The sequence below is a fragment of the Lithobates pipiens genome, unplaced genomic scaffold (genome assembly GCF_037356315.1).
Source record: "Lithobates pipiens isolate NorthernLeopardFrog02 unplaced genomic scaffold, aLitPip1_a1.2 Scaffold_16, whole genome shotgun sequence".
Classification (NCBI taxonomy): Eukaryota; Metazoa; Chordata; class Amphibia; order Anura; family Ranidae; genus Lithobates; species Lithobates pipiens.
The window spans coordinates 474,895,384-474,907,981 of record NW_027507748.1 but is presented as its reverse complement, the minus strand read 5'-3'; the positions used below and the strand labels follow the sequence as shown (position 1 = coordinate 474,907,981).

Sequence of the window (12,598 nt, the reverse complement as noted above, 5' to 3'; positions counted from 1 at the left end):
CTTTTGCTGATAGGTGTCCCTCATTCCCATCTTAAAAAGTTGGGATGTGTGAAACAGGTGACAAGTGACACAACGCTCAGGTGTGAACAGGCTTACAAATAATGTGATTCTTCATCTTCTACAATGGTGCAACAAATTGCTCAAGTGGGAATGAGGGTTAAGCCAGAGACAAAGCAAAATCGTTGAGCATCTGACAGCATTATCAGTTAGCAGCTATGCCCCAGTACAGCGCTCGTGGTTGATAGCAATGGCCTGGAATGGGTGATGACAGGGAATCAGGAAGCAGCCAGCAGCAGCAGTGAGCAGAATCTCTCCATCAAAGGCACTGCTGCCTCCCTGGCTGCTGTAGAGTGTGTGCAGCTGTTCCTGCGTTTATGCCTGTGTCTCCCTTATCGGCCACCTCTAAGGAGGAAGGACCAGCACAATCACTCATCTCCATCCTCTCTGCACACACTACAAGCAGCCAGTGACAATGAATAGAAGCTAGAGATGCAGGCTAAACTTCCATGCAAATGAAGGCAAAGGCAGTGCAATAGGTAGGTCGTGATCTCCTCGCTCCATGTTGTTGTATTGTTCATCTCCTATCTCTGCCCCCCCCCCCCCTCCTCCTTGCTGTGTCCCCCCATCCTCTGCTGCTGGGTATCTGCTGCAAGTGTTGCCTGCTGCTTTATGGCTTGGGGCGTCTAGGGGGGGCCGGGGGACATCGAAGCAGCCAAGCAGGCCATTTGTTTGTCTTCGTAATGCTTTTACGTCTACATGATATGCAGAGAATATTTCCGCCCATTTGGTAGAAGCTCATCAATGACATGCACATCGAGCCACTTCAGTATTTCTATTTGCAGCTCATTTGTACATTTTTTTTTTGTTTTTTTGTTTTTTTGGTGTGGCGTATATCTCTTCCATTTCTATGGTTCAGATAATATGTGTGTGCACAGCTTATAGAGATGAAGGATACAGTGCTTTGGTCCCCTCCCCCAAATGACAGGGGTTGTCATGGAGATGAGGCTGCCAGCTGCAGCATCCTACTTATCAATGAGGAGGAGGAGGAGGAGGTGAATGGGAGATGTAGGAGAGTCCAAGGTTCACATGTACACAGGCAAACCAGGCAAACACGGAAGAGACGAGGTGGGCAGGTATATCGACTTTATTTAATATATAGACGAGTTTAACGGCAGTCATATACACAATCATAGCAAATCAGCAAGAGCACCTTAAAAATCACAGATATGCTGCTGCCACTTAAATAAAGGTCACCATACATGTTACAATCTGACTGTGCAATCAATTCTACAGTTACCAAAACTATGTAAATTGAGGAATGATAGTATTTTATTCCTGTGCTACCACTGGTGATCTATCAAATGTAAATTGACGACCTATCCAAATGATCCAGTCAATCTCTTTCCAATCAGACATGTAGAATACTTTTAACATAAGTTACCATTTGTATAAAGAAGCTGTATCTAAATAGGCACTATATCTTCCACAGAATACGTAAACCAAATGACTAAAATCTCATATAAGCTTTAACGTGTTCATATCATTTCAATAGTCATTTTAAACATTATTTTAAATGTTTTTTAAAAAATCTGCTGCTTTCATTATATTAATACTTCGAATCCATGATGCTTTCATTTCAGATACTGTTAGTGGGTGACAGTGCTTTGTCCCTGTCCCCTAATTGTACTTCTGTGTTGTCATCCTGTTACACAGACATCTGATGGAGACGGCTCTTCCATTTCACATTAGACAGACATGGTCTGCTGCTGTCCCTCTACTGAGAAATGCTATGTAGCCATTGTTGGAGTACATAATGCAGACAGGAAGTGCTTGTAGGACATCGGAAGCATGGAAGTGAACCAAAGGATGAAAAAAGGCTAAAATAAGTATGTAAAAAAAAAAAAAAAGAGAGATAATTTTATGTCTTGTATTTTTTTAATGAATGCAAGGCGTTTTCTGACTGGAAGAGGCAGTGGGGCGGATGACATCACAATCTCTGACTCATCAAATTTGAAAATGCCTTGAATTAAAATTCATTAAAATATAAAAAAATACAAAACGTTCTCTGATTGTGTAGGTGCGCAATGAGGCCCCTTTCACGCAAGCGGACCAATCTGGTCAACCTGTCAGTTTTTTAGGGAGACCTGATCAAACCCTCTTTTCTCCTCAATGGAATGGCGAGTGTAAATGGGCATTTGTCTGTTTACACCCACTTACATCCAATCTGATCTGATCCACTAAAAACAGGTGGATGGGGATCTGATCTCCTTTCATCTAGCAGATTGGATCAGATGGCGGTCTGGGGTAAATGGACAGACGGTCTGTTTACATCCGACTGCCCATAGAGGAGAGCGGGCTGTGTCTGTGTCCGCTCTGCATAAGCAAAGCTGACACAGACCATCCATCCACCTGCTCAGTGGAATCAGCGGACAGATCCCCTGCTGAGCAAGCAGACTTCTGGCAGAGTCTGTCCAATGTGGAAGGGGCCTTAGCATAAAGAAGATATGCCACTCGAGCAGTACCCGATGGGGTCCAGCACTTATTCTATGTAGCATAGATGACTGTAAGGAATTTCTGTATTCCCAGTGGCTCCTGGATGTGGCATTAGGATGCAACCAAACTGGGCCAATGTAAGTTAAAAAAAAAAAAAAAATTGATTGTTTCTGAAGTTCAGCTTTACATTTAAAGCTCACCACACACATTACAGTCTGATTGTACAATCTCCGTTAGCTCTACCAGCAAGTATGTATTGCAAAGGTCTGCCTGATTGCATACAAACTGATTGAACAGTTTAGACAGGCCCTCTTCTTACATAGTTTTGGCAGATTTAAGTTGATTGTACAGTGAGATTATAGTGTGTGTGTGTGTGTGTGTGTGTGTGTGTGTGTGTGTGTGTGTGTGTGTGTGTGTGTGTGTGTGTGTGATGAGCCTTGTGGTCACCACACACATTTCAAACTGACCATAAAAACTTTCTGCAATCAACTTTACCAAAAGATAGTAATAGGAGGACGTACTTACTCTATCCAATCAATCTGTATATCAGACAGACCCCTGCATTACATTGTTGGTAGATCTGACAGAGATCATACAGAAAAATTGTACTGTTTGTTGAGCATTATGCCCTGTACACACGGTCGGACTTTCCGACGGAAAATGTGTGATCGGACTGTGTTGACGGAAATTCTGATCGTGTGTGGGCTCCATCTGACTTTTTCTGTCAGAACTTCCCACACACAAAGTTTGAGATCTGGATCTAAAATTTTCCAACAACAAAATCTGATTGCTTAAATTCCGATCGTGTGTATACAATTCCGTCGCACAAAGTGCCACACATGCTCAGAATAAATTATGAGACGAATGCTATTGGCTACTGGCCTCTTTATGGCCCAGTCGTACGTGTTTTATGTTACTTCGTTCTGAACGATCGTATTTTCTGACAACTTTGTGTGACCGTGTGTGTGCAAGACAAGTTTGGGCCAAGATCCGTTGGAAAAAATATGACTGATTTTGTCTTCGGAATGTCTGACCGTGTGGACAAGGCATTAGGCCCGATAAATACTTAAAACCCCAAAACATTATATATTTTCTGAAAGTGGAAATCCTAGGGAATAAAAAAATAGTAGTTGCAAATTTTTATGTGAGTGTAATTGTTTATCAAAACCTTCAGTGCAAAATACACTAAAATTATAATAAATATATATATATAATATTATATATACACACAATATACTATTTTTGTAAAATCTAAGAGGAGACTTTGTTTAGTTGACAACAGAAATGTAAATGACTAAAAATGTGCGCACCCACGAAACACCAAAAAATTATGACAATCCAAATTGTGTATAGGCAGTGCTTTAACAAACCATTTACAACTCGTTAGTTTGGAAAATACCATAAACAGCAGCGCTAAAATTGGAAGGTGAAACTTCCTAGATGTGTGTAAATATGTGTATCTGTGTGTGGCTGGTGTGAAGGCTTGTCTAAATCTTTATTTTTTATTTTTGCCTTTTTCAAAATTATTTTATTAGACTTTGTTTTTTGTTTTTGCTTTATTTTCTTACTATCACAAGGGTACTAATAAGCCCCTATGTAATAGCAAATTTTTTATGACAAATCCTCCCTGCTCTCTGCAAAACCATTGCACGGAGTAGGTAAGTGTGACACGTTTATTATTTTAATTAAAAAAAAAATCAAAGCTTTAATAACACATTAAATTAGTTGTAAAGCCGCATTATCCATTATAACATTTGTTTCAAAAATTAGCAGTGTGTTTATTTAGAAAAAAATAAAATCTCTCAATACCCTTTTGGGGTTTTCCTATACTACAGTCACGTGTTCCTGAGCACAGAGACTCATCTGATAGGGGCTGCCTATTCCTCTCCTGGCGTATGTAACGCGGCAGTTTTAAAGAGTAACTCCACTTTTGTTGGGGGAAAAAAACAACATTCCCCTCTGGGTGATCCGTGTGCATTGCAGGGATTTTAACCAACGTTGTTGCAGATTCCTACCTTTTGCTATTCTGAAGAAATAGCTGTTTGTCTGCATTCATGTGCAAAGTGAATCTGTATGGCACTGGTTTTATAATTATCAATCAGCTGCTGCACCTGCAGGGCTCTAAGTGGTGATTTCCCTTTGGGGAAAAAAATGAAATTTTTGTTGCAGGGGATGCTCAAAATCTGATTTGTATCTTAGTGCAGACAGGGATATTTGGTAAGCCAATAACACAAATAGGAAATAATGTTTCTGGGGGCATTCTGTACACTGTTTGTATCCCCCCCCCGCTAGTTGTCAAAGTGGGGGAACGGGAGCTGGTACTTTCATAACATGTTACACCCTAAATATGGATGTAATATGTAACATGTTATGAAAGGTGAACTTATCCTTTTATGTTTTGTAATTCTATAGAATATTAACAAAAGTCTATTGACACAATTCTTTTTGTTACACTGTATATGTATAACTAGCAAATGTTCTAGTTCCAGGACAGACAAGGTTGGAGGATTTTACAATTTATTAAAAATGTAATGGGGCAAGTAAACTGAGGAGGAGATGGGTATCTGTAGAGAGGGAGGTGTGGGGAGTGATGTGCCCGGCAGGAGTATGGATGTTATCTGTAGGTAAGGCACCCATCAAGGAATGAATGCAGGGGCAGGTGAGGTTTCCTGGGGGGGGATATGTGTGTCAGCAAAGGTTAGGTGAATGGGGCGGTAGAGGGTCAGGCATGGTGTGTAGGGTGTCAGGGTGTCCACCACAGCCATCTGGTGAGGGTGGGGGTTGTAGAGGCCAAGCTGTAGGCACAGTAATGAGAATAGTGGAATGCAGTTATGCATGAGAGCAGGGTAAGAACAAGGGGCAGGATGAAGGTCAGGTGAGTGGTGAGAGTGTTGGAGGAGTTAGGGTATCGGGTACAGCAACATGGTGAAGGGTGATTTTGGGGCATCACATAACAAACTGCAGAAAAAAAAAAATCTAAAAAAAGAAAATACCCCATTCTAGATGTAGCACCCCAGTGTTTAGGCAGGGTTGCTCCTAAAGGTATCTGCCAGGTATAGCTGCCTTGGCTAATTGTTCAGGATCAATTGATTTCACTCTAATGCCGTGTACACAGGACCGGACTTTCCGGCAGACTAGATTCGACAGAATCAGTCCGATCGAGTGTGGGATAGTCCGATCATGTGTGGGATAGTCCGATTGTTTTTCTTTAAAAAAATCAGACGGATGTAGAAATAGAACATGTTTTAAATCTGTCCGATGGACTCAATTCCTATCGGGAAAACCGTTCGTCTGTATGCTGGTCCGAGGGACCAAATACAATGCAAGTGCAGCTATTGGCTACTGGCTATTGAACTTCCTTTTCTAAGCCCGTCATATGTCATCACGTTCAAAACAAACAGACTTTCGAACGGACTTTAGTTCGGAAGTCCCTCATAACTCCGTCAGAAGTCAGTCGGGAAGACCGTCGACCTTTTCTGCTGGAAAATCTGGTCGTGTGTACGCGGCATAAAGCCCCGTACACACAATCAGACTTTCCAACCGGAAATGTTCGATGTCAGGCTGTTGTCGGTAAATCCGACCGTGTGTGGGTGCTCCAAAATTTTCTGTGGACAAATGTGTGTTGCGTGTGTGTGTACACAAGTCCTTCAAACAAAAGCAAAAGCAGACAGAAGCAAGGACGAGCCAGAAGCAGTCGGTCTTGTAAATTAGCATTTGTAATGGAGAATTAACATTCGTGATGTGGCAAATTATGAAATCTCCAAAATGCAGCGCACAATTCTCTTCTTCTTCAATGGGATAATAATCAAGCTGCTTTGCTAGTGATACTGATGGAGTTAATGCAAACACATTTTAAAAGACTTTTTTTTCTAGTGATATCAAGAATAATAGTATTATGCTTTTTTTTTTTCTTTTTTTTTTGGGCAAGTTACCACAACACCATTATCCCATAGTTTTTAAGATCAAAGATACAACTATGTCTGTGTTCCTTGTTAAGTTTACATTGGATTTTTTTTTTAAAAGTAACTGCCTACTCCCAAACTGCCATTTGAAGTAAAACACAATTTTTTTATTGTTCATTAAAATAAGAAAACAAATAAAATTAGACATGCTATCTGCCAATAGAACTTAACCAAAATGTGCATTCTATGCATCCAAAAATATAGAAAATATACCAAATCAAATCATTACTCAACCAAAAAAATAATGTCAAAGCAATAACTCCAAGGCCAATAATAAATAACACATTATCTCCTCCGATTCTGCAACATGTCTGGTTGACGAACGGCCGTTCAGAAATGAACTGAAAAGCACAAACTGAAATGAAAAGTGCGAAAGGAAAAGCACGAATCAACACTCACCAAACTTCTACTAACACGAAATTAGCAGGAGCCCAAAGGGTGGCATTCAAGAGCTGAAAAACAACCTAGTATGTCTAGCATGTCACTAAGTTCGTAATTGATGGCCACCAATTGTGTGGCCGTATGTATGCAAAACAAGTTTGAGCCAATGCCCTTCGGACAAAATTCCATGGTTTTGTTGTCGGAAAGTCCGATCTTGTGTACGAGGCGTAAGTCTGTAATTGCTGTACTTTTCTCTTCTGCTGCTAATTATCTGGGTACTTGGTGGCATTAGACACGAGAGGGGCAATGCTAGGTTGGATTATGGGTATATGGTGCATCTGGGCAGGGGTTTTCTTGAATCCCTTTGCTTGCTGGGAGATCCTATATATTTGGGTGTAGTCAGGGGATCGGGGTTCTGTGCCACCTGGATGGCTGCCTGGGTGGACGTGTGTTGTATTTCTCGGGCTGCTAGGCCGGAGTTTGGGCCTATCCCAGGCACATCTGGCTGCTAGGCTGTCTGAGGGCCTATCCAGAAGAGAGAGAGCGGCGCAGGGTTGGGATTACGGCTTGCAGTCCAACCAGAAGTGACAGTTCTGCCGGCCGGAGAACCTGTTGTGATCGGAGGTAGAGGGGAAGCTGTCGCCACTAAGGAACCATCTACCTCAGTGATGGCGAACCTTGGCACCCCAGATGTTTTGGAACTTTTTTTTTTTTTTTTTTAAGGGAGCTTTATACTTTATCTCTTTATTAATTTATTTTCAATTTAAACAAAACATACAACATTCCCATACAAGACCAAGCAAAAACACAAGTACAAGTTCCATAAAACCCTTTTACACCCTTCCATTCCCTACCTTCACCCCTCTTTCTCACTCACTCAAACATTCTCCTCGCACTGTTTAACTGACTAGCAACCCTTCCACTTTTAAGTATAAATACCTCTATTCATTTTCTCACACCACAACTTCCAAATCTTATCAATTTTTTTTATACCTCCCTATCTTATACATGCTACCCTTTCCTTAAGGACTACCCCATTCATATTCTGCACCCACCCCCCACTAGTAGGGGGTGTAGAGGACTGCCATTTCTGGGCTATAAGTTTCCTGGCTTGAAAAAGGCACCTTAATTTTGCTAGTTTGATGTCTTTAGGGTCGCTGCCTCCATCTATCCATCCCAATACACACCCCAGGGGTTCCATATCTACTGCCATCTCGAATACCTGAGTTATTATTTCCACTACCTCTCTCCAGTAGCGATGTAACTTGGGGCATCTCCAGAACATATGTATCATATCTCCCTCTGTCCTTCCACACCTGGGGCAAGAAGCATCTTGCCTTCGACCAAACAAATGTTTTGGAACTACATTTCCCATGATGCTCATGCACTCTGCAGTGTAACTGAGCATCAAGGGAAATGTAGTTTGAAAACATCTGGGGTGCCAAAGTTCGCCTTCACTGATCTACCTTATTACCAGGGACCGCAGTGAGCAGCTGAAGCAAGTATCAGAACAGTATTCTCACCATCTGGGGACGGTGAAGAATCAAAAAACTTCAGTGAGTATCAAGCCAGGGACCCGGCCAGCGGAGGTGACGTTTGCAGAGCAGCCTTGTGTGTCAAGCCAGGGACGAGCAGGCCAGTGGGATGAAGCTTGGGAAGTATCTTAAGTGCCAAGCTAGGGACCCAGCAATGAGGCGGGGGTGACACTTGAGGAAGATACTACTGTGAAGATTAAAGGAGCTCAAGGGATTCAGTGACAGTGAATCAACTAGTCTAGTGGGAGAGACAGGGAGCTCAGTTGGCTGAAGAGCTACAAGAAGTGATTGTAGTGGAAGTGAAGGAACTGTTATACTTTGTGTTAGGAACTGTTAAAGTCTGTTGCCATAGGAGACAGCATTCCTACACATGCAGATGTGGCATCTTGCTGGATGCCTTTCTTTTGCATGACTGTCCTTCTGTTGAAGTCTCTGAGTCTGCCAATTAATCTTGCAACTACCTAAGGGTGTTTTGGCCCTAACCCTCTCTCAGAGTTCTGTTAAGAGAAATAAAATCTCTTGCATTCAAGAAGTGTCTGGTGCCCAATCAATCTACCTTGCATTATACCCACTATGCCATGCAACCCACCATATACAGAAGGATGTCAGCTATCTCTGGTCCTGGAGGTTCTCACTAGACCAAAGGAGGCTTGGGACCTTGCTACATATATAACCAGATGCATTAGACCTGAATAAAATCATTATACTTAGACCAACAGACAGGGAGGGAATGCTGTGTGATATAAAGCAGCATTAGGAGGACACTTTCTCTCTCCCCTGATTAAGTCTTGACTGCAAAATGCATAGAGCTAAGGAGGAAGTTATGTACTCACTAGGTGCCAGAGTCTGTTACTGTTGGGAGGATTGTGTATAAGCATGGTTCCTGATCATGCTTTCAGAGTGGTGATAAGCCTCATACACACGATCAGACTTTGTACAAACTTTCCCGTGGACTTTTGTACAAAGGGCGTTGGCCGTAAATTTGTATTGCATACACATGATCTGACTTTTTAGGCAACAAACACGAACGTAGTGACGTTTCAGCTGACGACACTTCAAAAGAGGACATTCAATTATTCGGACGCCACTCTTTGGTCAACTTCTGTATTGTTGTCTGATCTTTTGTATTGGTTCTGAGCATGCGTGTTTGTACTTTATACAAAAGTCCAATGGTTTTGTGTACACACAGTCGGACTTTGCTCCATCGGACTTATGTTATCAAAAAGTTTGTCCGTCTACACAGTCAACAAAAGTCAGATGAAAACTAAAAAAGTTTGTCCAATGGAGCGTACATACGGTCGGATGTTGCCTTAAAACAGCTAATTTGCATGTTTGTTGTCAAAAAGTCCAATCACGTGTACGGGAGTATACGCTATGACGAGTCTGCCTTGCTTTGTTCACATCTGACAATTGGGATGGTTTTTGTGAGCACTACGGGAGAAGCTTTTACTTTTGTTTTGTCATTATTCTGAAACGTGCAGGGAGGTGGAGACATTAGCCCTTGTACACATGGTCGGAGATTCCGACGGAATGTGTCCTATCAGACCGTTTTGTCGGATATTCTGACTGTGTGTGGTCTCCATCAGACTTTTTCCGTCGGAATATCCGACGGACCAACTTTTCCAACTTGCCGGTAACATTTTCCGACAAAATGCTCCGATCGGACATACTCCGATCATGTGTAGCCTACTCCGACGGACAAAGTGCCATGCATGCTCAGATCAAATTCCTAGACCAAAGCTATTGGCTACTAGCCTGAACGTAGTCCCGTCGTAACAAAATAACCTCATCGCGTTATGTACAATCAGATTTTCCGACAACTTTGTCCGACCGTGTGTATGCAACATCACTTCCGGACCTCTTCCGAAATTAATCCGTCGGAATTACTCCGACGGATTTGGTTGTTGGAATCTCCGACCGTGTGTACGGGGGCTTAGAGATCTGACAGCATTTGGAAGCTCATTGGGAGATTAGTTAGAATTAAACATTTATGACCTCCTGATAAGAGAGGAGACAAACGGCCTAAGTTCTCATTGAAATTTGAATGTGGTGGTGCACATTTGAAGTGGAGGAAGTCCTTTAAAGGCCCCTGGATATTGACAGTTTTTTTCTAATTTGATTCATTTGTGAGTTTTTTTTTTCTTTTAATGGTGATTAGAGATGAGAAAATCAGCCTATATCATATATTTGCTTTTTAAAAAAAATTGAAAACCGTTTATCATTTTCCTTCCACTTCACAATTATGTGCCGCTATGTGTTGGTCTATCACATAAAATCCCAATAAAATACCTTATTTACGTTTTTGGTTGTAACATGACAAAATGTGTAAACTTTCAAGGGGTATGAATACTTTTTAAAGGCACTGTATACGTGATTCTGCAACTTTGGGTACAGTGGTGGGTCGCTTCTGTGATTAGTCACAGCAAAATGCCGATCGGCGGGTGCTGGCCAATGGATGTCTACCAGTGCCCGCGGACCGCTGAGGAGTGGGGCTGGATGGAGCTCTGCCTATGTACTGTAGACAAGGCAGAGCTCCATCTTGACAGGGGGGGAGATAATCACATCCCTTAGTAAAAGCAGCACACAGTTTACACAAAAACACTGGCTAGGGACACAGTTAACCCTTTGCTCATCCCTAGATGTTTAACCCTTTCCTAGCCAGTGTCAATACAGTGACAGTACAATTTTTTTAACACTGATCGCTGTTTTAGTGTCACTGTTTCCCTCAAAGTGTTTAAAAGTGTCAGAATGTCCACCACAATAGGGCAGCACAGTGGTGTAGTGGTTAGCACTTTCGCCTAGCAGTAAACAGGGTCGCTGGTTTGTATCCCAACCATGACACTACCTGCCTGGAATTTGCATGTTCTCCCTGTGCCTGCATGGGTTTCCTCTGGGTACTCCGTGTAGCACTGAACCCTGAAGGAGCTGCTGAATTTGTTTGGGCCTGTACTCTGCTAGTGAATCACCACTGACTTGGCTCAGTCCCCTTGGCACAGCTGTGGTGTAAAGTTGGTGTGAAGCTAATGGTGAAGAATGACCCCACAATATACAGTATAATATCAGTATACCTTTTCTATTACCTGGGTATCCAATGGCTCCACCTGCTTAGAAAGGAACAACACTCCACACCAGTTGTACTTAACCAAGAATGTATAGTTAGTGTAACATAATAATTACAGCATTTACACTGTCACACCAACATAATGTGACAGCACAGTAGGAACACACAACAGTATGCACATGTACAGTTGTCTTAAGTGATCCCTGAGAATGTGTCTTCAATTGGGACTAGTGCTCAAAGTGACTACACCTTACTCTGGGCACCTTCCCACTTCCAGCACACTCTAGTAGCTATAGAAATGCAGGATCAATAATGAATTACAACACAATCCCTAGGGAGCTCCCCCTACATTAATAAGGTGCAAGACCTTGCAATAAAGAATGCAGTCTTTGATCTTCTTTCTTCTGCTAGCTATAGTTGTTGTAAAAATTGTAATCCAACAGTAATCCGACAGTGGAACAACAAGGGTTAATGTGAGATGAATATTAGAACTGTTCCTGTAGTGTGATACACCTGTAATCGCCTCTGGTATAACACAGTGTTAATAGTGAAGTGAAGGATAGGCTTGAGGACTGCTTAAACTCAGTCTGTCTATTAAAGTCTCCTCCGTGGGACTACAGGTCCCAGCAACACTGTGTCAAAGTCTAGGTGTATGCAAGGGAGTAAGAAACTGTGGGCAACAGCCCTCTCACCAAACTGAGTTTGAAGAATGCAACAGCTCCGCTCCTCTGGTCTCAGTCTATTTCTAGCTGGCTGGCTCCACCACACTGCTCCGCTTCACAAGGTCACCAGGAGCTCTCAGTTACCTCTGTCAGGGTGCCTCTGAATCCTTCCCGATCCGACCACACTGCTATCCCAGAACGCTGTGGTGTGAAGTCCTCCTCTGGCTTTAGGTTGCTGTGCTGCAGTTCTCTGGAGACCTCCTCACAGGTCCTCACATGCAGGCCATGTGTCCAGAAGAGAAAGGAAAATGGCCGCGCAGGCTCTATTATAGCTTAACCAGCATGCAGTTCAGTAGAGGGTAATCATGGGTAGGTCACCTGGCATTCTGGGAAGGTAAGGTCATAGCCAAAATGTAAACAACTGTCACTTCCTGTTATCTTTCTAGTGCTTGGAAAAGGAAAATCATTCAAGTCAATTTCCTGCTATTGGCCACTAGATGGCAC

The 12,598-nt window shown here is 42.5% G+C and overlaps 1 protein-coding gene across 3 annotated transcripts in view; it reads left to right on the top strand.

Moving 5' to 3' along the window:
• The first annotated feature begins 272 nt into the window (after positions 1 to 272).
• NALCN (sodium leak channel, non-selective) overlaps positions 273 to 12,598 on the top strand; it is an 864,749-nt gene continuing 852,423 nt past the window's right edge. For all 3 annotated transcript variants that reach the window (XM_077482966.1, XM_077482963.1, XM_077482965.1), the window contains exon 1: positions 273 to 536. The gene's annotated coding sequence lies outside the window, so the exon portion shown is untranslated. The remainder of the gene's footprint in view (positions 537 to 12,598) is intronic.